Raw genomic sequence first — 10691 nt, 5'->3', positions numbered from 1 at the left:
TCACTGTACTCTTCCAAGCAAATGTGCATGGATACATGCACATAAAATTGAGTAAATGTTGCCATATGTGATGACAAGCACTTAGGGAGCCACTCAGATTTTTTGAGTCATTTTAAACTGATCATCCCAACATGCAGGTTATGAAGATTGGGTTTTTACTGCAAGATGTACAACTAAACTTATTCAGTTCTCACCATGGGTAATAACCACACAAACTAACAACAAAAAGGGGGAAATCATACCACAGATAAGATCCATGGGGTTCCTATGTGTGTGTGTGAGAGGGAGGGAGCAGGCATGAGGGAGGGGAACATGTACCTCCTGCCTCACGCGTAGATTGGGCCGGCGGTCTTCAGAACAAACGGGTCGACGCGGGGCATGGCATGGAGGTGGCCGCGGCGTGTGCCATTTGGAGGCGGTGGCCGCATGTCAGGTGGGGCTGGCGGAGGCGTGGAGGTGGCGGCGGCGTGTGCCAAGTGCAGGTGGCGGCGGCGTCGTCGTCTGGATGCATCGTCATGTCTTTTTTCCTTGAACCTCTTTTTTTTCCTTGATAGTTACGGCTTCCTGGGCCTCTTGGGCCTAAGCTGAACCGTTTAATCTGAGCCGTCAGAGCAATTCATACCACACCCTCTGTTATAAGTGGTAAAAGGTACCATAAAAGCTGCCTTAATAAAAGGGAAAATATAAACAAAAGCACCGCATGGTGACGCTTTCCGTGCGGCGGCAAAAAGGCATCGTTCTCTTTAAGGAGGGATCACATTTTATCCTCACGCTGCTAACCCACCTTAGGCTGGTGCCAATGCATCACATGTTATAGCCTCGCCACGTCAGCTTTTACCCTCACTCTCACCTCACTCTCACCCCACTCTCACCTCACGGTGCCAGCGCACGGGGTATAGTCCCAGCTCTCACTTCTCCCTCCTTCACATCACCCAACGGCTTGCTGACGTGGACGAATCAAATCGCGCCACCCGCTCTCGCCCCGCTACCGCCCCCACCCGCCAGCGCGCCGCTCCCGCTCTCGCCCCCTTCTCGCCCCCCTCTCGGCGCCAGCGCGGGCGGCAGCCGGGCGGTAGCGGGCGCTACCGCCGGGCGGTGGATCCACCGCCCCGCGCTACCGTCTCGCCTCACTATCGCCCCGCTCTCGCCTCTGGGCCCGCTCTAACGCCCGCGTTGGCACCAGCCTTATCCCGAGTGCCCTCCACAACACAACACTTCTCTGTGGAACCTGACGAGAAGCAGCGCCGAGAGGGAAGAGAGGAGGAGCACTGCCGCCGTCGCCGCCTAGCACGAAACCACAAGAGAGGGTGCCGTCGCCGCCGAGCACGGAGCCGGCGGGAGGCCGCCGTCGAGCACGGAGCCGCGCGGGAGGCCTTCGCCGCCGCCGAGCACGGAGCAGCGTTGGAGTCCGTCGCCGCCGTCGAGCACGGAGACACGCCGGAGGCCTTCGCCGCCGCCGAGCACAGAACCGGCGGGAGGCTGCCATCGAGTACGGAGCCGGCGGGAGGCCGCCGTCGAGCACGGATCCGCGTGGGAGGCCTTCGCCGCCGCTGAGCACAGAGCAGCGCTGGAGGACGTCGCCGCCGCTGAGCACGGAGCCGCGCGGGAGGCCTTCGTCGCCGCCGTCGAGCACGGAGCAGCGCTGGATGCCGTCGCCGCCGTCGAGCACACATCGGTTGAACATTTCAGTAGCAGCCTAGCAGGGGACTCGGTTGAGATGATGGAGCGAGAGGCCGGGTGCTGATGGGTTCGGCCGAACGATGGAGTTTCAGCTCGGCGGCGAGAGAAGCTAGGCGGCCAGTACGGGCAAGCAGCTTTTGGCTCTTCCATGGCCCCAAAATCGAGAGATTGGAGAAATTGTTGAAATACTGGGCCTACACTTAGTGGCCCAAATTAGATTTCAGTTTTTCCTATAAATCTCAAAGCCTACATAGTGGCAGCCTTGTGAGTTTGAGCCTAAGTTGGTGGCAGCTCACTAGGGAGTGGCAAGAGGTGGGAAGTTTAGTTCCACATGGAAAGTTAGGAGGAAGTTAGACCACCTTATAAGGTGAGTTGTTTCACCACTAGTAAGTGAGTGAGAATAGGAGTGCTACACGCGCGCGCTCCTCCTCCTCCTCGCTCGTCTCGACACGTCACGACACGACACGACACGACACGACACGACACGGACTCATAATCTCCTGCCCGGCTACCGCAGAAATACACGAGTTAGGGTTTTCACCTCTCTCTGCTTGCGCCGCCATCGTAGCCTACTCCATCCCACGCGCCGACGTGCATCGACGAACGGGAGAGCAGGTCTCCGGAACCGCTCGTCCTTGCGATCCTGTACGGGAGAGGGCGAATTAGGTTTTTGGGAAGCGCTCTGCGCGACTGCTCAACCTCTTCATCACGGGCCGCCTTCCGTCCAAGTCGGGCGGTGCTGCCTACCGTCGTCTTCAACGCCGTCTACTTCGACCCATCGTCCCCGTCGTCAACAACGTTATTGCTGCGACATCGTCTGCTACACCTCCACCAGATCGGTACGTGCGACATATCTCGATCTGTTTAGCGATGGATGTTGTACCGTTTGCTCTCGCTACTTGTTCATGTTGATCATCGCATCTAGTATGTTCGAGTTTCACATGTTAGTAGTTACTTTCGTCATGCTTTATATTCTGGAATTAATCATGAAAATTGTGCCTAATTATCCAACAGAAATAGGGGTTGAGAGAGGGGCAATATGTGCGAGCTAATTAGCCAGGAAATTATGCTTAATTAAGATGGCAATTAGGCTTAATCAATCGGGTAATTTCTATCTGATTAATATGGCAATAATTAACCTGGAAACTTAGGCCTAATTAACCTCTAAATTAATGCTAGTAGAGAGGAAGACTGACGCTGAAACACCAATGACAATGTAAGCAGGGGAATGGCTTGACAAGCTTATTCATTTCGTTTTCGTTTTTTGGGAGCCTGGAGACTCTCGCATGTATCAAAATGTTTTGTCAGTATCAAGTGAAATTGGGGATCGCTGCCCCTTTGATCGAAACAAAAGAAAGCGTCAGGCGTTGCATGTGTTCATTCTGCAGGATCTTTGCCGTCGTGCGAGTACAAATAAACCTCTTTAAGTTAAACCGGAACTCGATCCTTGCGACTTCCTGCCTATAGTGTAGGTGTAGAAAAACTAACCGCTTTTAAAAAGCTTTTGAGCCGAAACAAATCAATCAAGGTTTCGTGGTGTAGTTGGTTATCACGTCAGTCTAACACACTGAAGGTCTCCGGTTCAAACCCGGGCGAAGCCATTATTTTTTCCTGATTTATTTTTGAAATGTTCCGAAAATAAAAAAGCAGCAAATTATGCAAAATTCGTTTATACCGTTCATCGAATCTGACACACTCCACTCGTTAGGCATGTAGCGGTTTCTGATTAGACTGAAGCAGAAGTAACTATGTGATAGCTTAGAATCCTCTGTTCTTGCAATTGCATCGTCTAGTTCCAAGGAGCGAAGAAACTGTGTTTTCAGCAAACCCTCTTTTAGAAAAATTGAAACACTTTTAATCTTTTGTGCTCACACTGCACACACGCGCCTTTTAGTACCTCCATTCAAGTAGATAGGCTTATATTATTTTTAAAAAGTCAAATCATCTAAAGTTTGACTAAGTTCTTACAAAAAAAAAACATTAACATGCAAAATAAAAAAACAATACAATTAAATACATCTTGAAATATATTTCAATAAATAGGTTTATATTTGTTGATTGATATATTTTTCTAAATGTTTGCTCAACCTTTTCTTAGATTGACTTTTATAAACCTCATTCATTAGAATGGAGGTAGTAGTAAGTATTGAATTTAGATAGCAAGCTCGTGTGGCCTGCACATTTTGCTGAAACGGAAAAAAACCCTAGGGAAAAGTTCGGTTTTTTAGGACACAATTCTTCTTAGGGCATGAAGCACAATAAGGTCAGCTTCTCTTTTTCAAAGAAAATCTGCATGATATTTTTAGATAATGTTGTGTTCATCTGAAAAAGTATTTATTGGGTCCGGAAGAGCGATGAAGTATACTTTTCACCTCGAGATGTATCTAGATGGAGTGATACCCCCCTAGCGGAATTAGGTCTAATTTATACACACACATATGTGCAATACTAGGTAGATCACCCACCTTGGTTGTTTTTCAGCTGACGTGGCAAGAGGTTAGGTCATTCTGAACCAAAAAGATGTTGAGGTGGGATATGGGATCCACAGGTCAATCTCTTGTGGTCTTCTTGCTATTTCTCTTCTTTTCTTCCTTGATCCTCAATCCGAGCTTCCCTAATTTCCCACACCGCTAGTTGTGGATGGTCTTTTCGAGCTCGTCATCAACTAGATGGAGTGACTAGCCAGTTGGCTCAAGAGTGTTGTTCTTGCCATTGCCTCCCCATTCACCGGGAATCTCCGACGACATCAGCACACGATCTCCTACTTCTTCGCATTACATGGTTTCCTAGGCATCTCCGACCGCCGCTATGGATTTGCTTGTGTGGATGCTCTGCCACCCAAAGCTACACTTGTCATCGCAAAGCCCTGTGATGGACGACCCATGTTGTTGGATCTCCCCTGCCGTTGTTAGTGGCTTGCCATAGGCTAGAGTTCCCTTTGCACCCGTTGTGCCAAAGAGCCATCATGTAATGGTTGGGTACTTGGGTTTGAATGAACCGAATGAAATTGTGCTAATATAAGCTAAACTACTACTTAGCAACTTATATCACTTAGTTTAACCCCGTAGTTTCATATAGATGAACCCAATGCTTAATTTTTGTAGCTTTGTCGCTAGAGCAAAGGCAACATTGCCGTCGAGGATGGTCATGGCTATGCACCTCACTACTGACTGGGAGAGATAGGAGAAGAGAGGGAGAGAGTAAGAAGATGAGGATGAGGGTCTACCATATGGACCCTACATCCCATCTCAGCTTGTAGTTAGCTCAAAATCCTTTAACCCTTTGCCACGACATGTCGAAAACCACCTATATCAGACCAAATTTCCGTTCGGGGTGTCGTCACTCCGCTAATATACGTTTGAGGATGAGAAAGTTATGATTTATATTCTTAACAAATATTTGTTTGGCTATGGATGGCATTTGGCCCATGGGCTTTTCTTGGCATGATTGCTTGTTAGATGATGTCTCGGCCTCTCAAAAATTTCACGATTTTCCAAAAAAAGATTAAAAAGCTTAGGAGTCGACTTCACTGTTCTGCTCTCAGCAAAGAATCCTACTTATCGGACCCCCACCAAACCTCGCTTGAATGATTTAAACTACACGACCACATCACAATCTCCTCCTTCTTCACGGTGTCGCGTCGCGCTCGAGTCTCGTTTAATTAGTTAGGCAGTGACACCAATCTCTTTTCACTTGTTCCCTTTTGTATGCAAAATCTTCTTGCATTCGACTGTCTAGGCAGAAACCACAATTATAGCATCTTCAGCGTCCCCAAAACCGTTCTCCAAAGCGATTTAGGACGCGTCGAATAAAAAAAACGTTCCTAGCCGCGTCCCATAAACCTGATTTTTGTCCTGCACGGTCCGATACGGTGTCCGGCGCCCCGAGCCCATCCCCGCTACACAGGGAACGCTCCAGGGACGCCGGACACACCGAAAAGCGAGGCGAGGGACCGATGCGTCAGCGGCACAAGAAAAATTCGTCGACCGCTCCCGCCTAATCGCGCCTCTCCCGCCGCGCATTTCAGCCATCCCAACACATTTGACCTATCCCGCCGATTCATTTCTCCCTCCCGCCGTCGCTACGATATTCCTCCCGTCGCCACCCTCTCCCCATCCATGGGGCCGCCGACTGCCCCCAAAAAAATGGCCAAGAAAGCGGCCAAGAAGCCGTCGGGCAATGAGACGAAAGGGGCGAAGGCGCCCTTCGTGAAGCCGCGGAAGGCGCCGGCTCCGAAGAAGAAGCCAGAAGGCTGGACCGATGATCAGTGGCATCAAGACTGTCTGCGCCGGAAGATGTCGACGGCGGAGCGAAAAGGACGGAGGGCGGCACAGCTGGAGAAGAAGGCGTTGGCGGCGCGCGCGCACCAGCACGCGCTGGCCGGGTGTATCAATGCCACCAACGCGAACCCATGGAGTACGATGGTGCCGCCGTACATTCTGGGAGTGTTGTCCCCGTCGACATCCGGGTTCTACAACGACGGCCTGTCCGCCACTCTCGGGTGCGTGACACCAAACTTGTCGCCGCACTACCAGGATACACTGCCGCATGGCGACTTCAACCCCAACGCCCTCTTCTACTCCCCGACGTACGAGCCAGGACCCGGTCCGGAGGGCGCCCCATTCAATGGCCGCAGGGGCCCGCTCAAATTTGACGGTGACGGTGCTAAGGAGGAGGAGGAGGAGGTGGAGGAGCACAAGGAGGAGGAGGGGGAGGGGTGGAGGAGGGGGTGGAGGACGACGAGGACGAAGAGGGCGGTGACGAAGAGGACGACGAGGGTGCCGGTGAGGATGCCGATGATCCCGTGGAGGTTGAAACGGACGACGTGAGAAAAAAGAAGAAGAAGGCGTCGGGCACACGAGGCCTCAAGTGGACGGTTCTAGAGGATCTATGTCTGTGCGAGTCGTGGTCGACGGTGAGCCATGACTCCATCATCGGCGCCAAACAAAAATACGGTAAGTATTGGGCGAGGATCAAGGCCGAGTTCGATGAGCGCAAGCTGATCAACAACGACTACAACAATGTAACAATGAAGAGGAGCCAAAAGGAAATGTCGACGCGATGGGCCATCATCGAGGCGTCGGTGAACATGTTCCATGGGTTCCATCACGACATAGAGACCAGCGGCGACAGCGGCGCCGATATCAGCCAACTGGTACGACACTTTCTTACATAATTTGTAGCGCCTACATTGTGTTCGATGAAATGATTGCGCTTTCTTTGGTTAGTTTCACAAGGCCATGGATTTGTAGCGGAAGAATTCGGATGGGCATAAGTCGTTCACGCTGATGCATTGCTATAGAAAGCTCAAGAAGAACCCCAAATGGCAGTTGATGCGCGTTTCGTTGTCGAAGGGGAAAGACGTCATTGATCTGGATGCGCCGCTGACAACATCGGCAGGGCACCCTATCGGCAACAAGGCTGCCAAGGTGCCTTGGCCGACGTTGCATCGTCCGAGAAGACACAGGCGTCGCTCACGCAGTACCTCGTCGAGGTCTCCTCGACCTTGCTCTCCCGCGACAAAAAGGCCGAGGAAAGGTGGGCGGCGCTGCTCAAGAGGCAAGAGGAGAAGATGGAGCTGAAGAAACGCAGGGACAACATGTCCCTGCTGTCGAGGGTACTCCTCGCCAATGCCCTCCGATAGGGGCTTAGGGTTGATGGAATCCTGCAAGCTGACACGAGACATCGGTTCACAGACAAGCGGGGAGAGCGATTTACCCAGGTTCGGGGCCCTCGATGAGGTAAAACCCTTACGTCCCGCTCGTCTGTTCTTGATTATGATGACAATGGGTTACAATGGGGTGCCGAATAGTTCGGCTGAGATCTCGTCGAGATGGCTATTGCTATGATGACCTAGCTCTAAGCTTCTTCTGGCTAAGATTGCTAAGATTGATTATGTCCCTCGGCAGCCCCTCTCCTGGCCTTTATATAGGAGACCAGGTCTCAAGAGGTCTCACCGAGCACGACTAGGTTTACAGTAATTTTAGATCCGACCTTTCCTTGTCCGATCGCTTCCTTGCCTTGCTCGTCAAGGAACCTCCTGGTACGCCCCCCTAGTGGCCCATCTCGCCTTCATGTGTCTTCATGGGCCTTCAATTAGTCAATACAGGATAGGGTAATGTGGGTTACCCGAAGGGTAGTGCCCACATCAGTAGCCCCCGAGTGTCTAGCCGAAGATAGTTCGGGTAGAGACTAAAGTATGTCTTCTTCTGATGTTCTTCTCCTTCATCGTCCTTGTTCACCTTGAATCTGCTCTATCTTCATCTTATCGGGTGCGCGTCAGCGCTCCCGATGGGAGTAGCCCCCAAGTCTAGGTGCAGATGCTCGCAGTCCGCGCGTAGACTCAAGTTGTACTACTAGAATATTTTCTTCTGCCGAGATCTTCATAGGTCATCCGATATATTTTCTTTATGCAAAGGATAATGAGTAACGAGCCCAACTATTGTTTGGTTAACTTCCGATGGCAAAACAACGTTACCCTACACAGAATCAAGTCCCCGGGCATGATCCTGGAGTGCAAAAAACTTCTATCAGGTGTGCATCACGCGCTCCCGGTGGGGGTTATAGCCCTCGAGTGTCTGGGTGCGAGCGCTTTGCAACCGAATGCTGACTCAAACCTTCTTCCTTCGACTGCTTATTCTGTCGAGCCTTTATTTTATCGGGTGCGCGTCAGCGCTCCCGATGGGAGTAGCCCCCGAGTCTAGGTATGGATGTTTGCAGCCGGGCGTAGACTCAAGTCCTTCATCCGATAGCTTTTCTTTTTTCCTTCGAATGCTTCAAGTTTTTTTTTATGACATCACTGTTGACGTGTAACTGTTGTGGCCTGATTGACAAGACTTGACCTGACGGGCCCACCCTAGCTCTGCGCAGGCAGTTTTTAGGGCTTGACCAATGCACGCGTGGCGATCGAGGCGTCTCCTCGATTTTCGCACGACGTGGGAATAATGGGCCGCCGGTTCCACTCCTTCTTCAAGCGCCACGTGTACGGTCGGATCCGCCTCACCTCCCACGACGCTTTGTCGAGTTATGGCCACGATTGGGCACAAATTCTTACGGGATAAATAGGGGGCCTCCTTTCTTTTTTATCTTTTACCCCGCTTACTGCTCATCTTCTCCCTCAAGCCTCCCTGTTCCTCTGCCTCTTCAGCAAAAGCTCCGTTCACCATGGGCAAGAAGAAGAGCGGCAGTACCTCGGAGGCGGTCAAAGTCAGCCGTGATTGGAGCGCCTCCGCTATTTCCAACCGCGACATCAACAAGCTTCGCGCCCTCGGCTTCATCTCCGCATCTGAGGAAGACATTCGTCTCCCAGGTCCGATTACTCGCCCAAAGCCCCCGAAGGGTTTCACCGTCATGTTTGCTGCTTTCCTGTTTCGTGGCCTTTCTTTTCCGGCTCAGGAGTTTCTTCGCTCCCTCCTTTTATTCTATGGGATTCAGCTCTGGCAGCTGACCCCAAATTCCATCCTTCACCTTCACCTTTCCATTTTTATCACCGTCTGCGAGGCCTTCCTCGGCATTGAGCCTCACTGGGGCCTTTGGAGGAAAATCTTTTATGTGAAGCGTCACAACGACAACATGGCCCCCCTGTCGTTGGTGGTGTCGGCTTCGTCGTCAGGAAGGAGGTTGACTACTTCGATTATCCGATGAAGGAATCCGTCCAAGGCTGGCGCAACAAGTGGTTCTACCTGCGAGATTGATGCGTGCAGTTGACACACGTCCGTTGGGAACCCCAAGAGGAAGGTGTGATGTAGACAGTAGCAAGTTTTCCCTCAGAAAGAAACCAAGGTTTATCGAACCAGGAGGAGCCAAGAAGCACGTTGAAGGTTGATGGTGGCGGAATGTAATGCGGCGCAACACCGGGGATTCCGGCGCCAACGTGGAATCTGCACAACACAACCAAAGTACTTTGCCCCAACGAAACGGTGAGGTTGTCAATCTCACCGGCTTGCTGTAACAAAGGATTAACCGTATTGTGTGGAAGATGATTGTTTGCGAGAAAACGATAAAACAAGTATTGCGATGAGATTGTATGCGATGTAAAGAATAGGACCGGGGTCCACAGATTCACTAGAGGTGTCTCTCCCATAAGATAAAAGCATGTTGGGTGAACAAATTACGATCGGGCAATTGACAAATAGAGAGGGCATAACAATGCACATACATGACATGATAAATATAGTGAGATTTAATTGGACATTACGACAAAGTACATAGACCGCTATCCAAGCATGCATCTATGCCTAAAAAGTCCACCTTCAGGTTATCATCCGAACCCCTTCCAGTATTAAGTTGCAAAACAACGAGACAATTGCATTAAGTATGGTGCGTAATGTAATCAATAACTACATCCTTAGACATAGCATCAATGTTTTATCCCTAGTGGCAACAGACACATCCACAACCTTAGAACTTTCCGTCATCGTCCCGCATTTAATGGAGGCATGAACCCACTATCGAGAATAAATACTCCCTCTTGGAGTTAAGAGCAAAAACTTGGCCGAGCCTCTACTAATAACGGAGAGCATGCAAGATCATAAACAACACATAGGTAATAACTTGATAATTAACATAACATAGTATTCTCTATCCATCGGATCCCGACAAACACAACATATAGCATTACGGATAGATGATCTTGATCATGTTAGGCAGCTCACAAGATCCAACAATGAAGCACAATGAGGAGAAGACAACCATCTAGCTACCGCTATGGACCCATAGTCCAGGGGTGAACTACTCACTCATCACTCCGGAGGTGACCATGGCGGTGAAGAGTCCTCCGGGAGATGAATCCCCTCTCCGGCAGGGTGCCGGAGGAGATCTCCAGAATCCCCGAGATGGGATTGGCGGCGGAGGCGTCTCGGTAAGGTTTTCCGTATCGGAACATGGCGGTGAAGAAGGTCCTCACGGAGATGAATCCCCTCTCGGCCGGCGGGAGTGCGGGAGGAGATCTCGAGAATCCCCGAGATGGGATTGGCGGCGCGCGCGTCTACGGAAGGGTTTTCGTGTCGTGG

The 10691-nt window shown here is 50.9% G+C and overlaps 1 non-coding gene across 1 annotated transcript; it reads left to right on the top strand.

The window, feature by feature from the left end:
• Positions 1-3207: 3207 nt before the first annotated feature.
• TRNAV-AAC lies at positions 3208-3281 on the top strand. The gene has a single exon. It is a non-coding gene; the product is annotated as a tRNA-Val (tRNA).
• The last annotated feature ends 7410 nt before the right edge of the window (positions 3282-10691 follow it).

Source organism: Lolium rigidum, chromosome 3 (assembly GCF_022539505.1).
Source record: "Lolium rigidum isolate FL_2022 chromosome 3, APGP_CSIRO_Lrig_0.1, whole genome shotgun sequence".
Classification (NCBI taxonomy): Eukaryota; Viridiplantae; Streptophyta; class Magnoliopsida; order Poales; family Poaceae; genus Lolium; species Lolium rigidum.
This window is presented reverse-complemented; position numbering and strand designations above follow the sequence as displayed.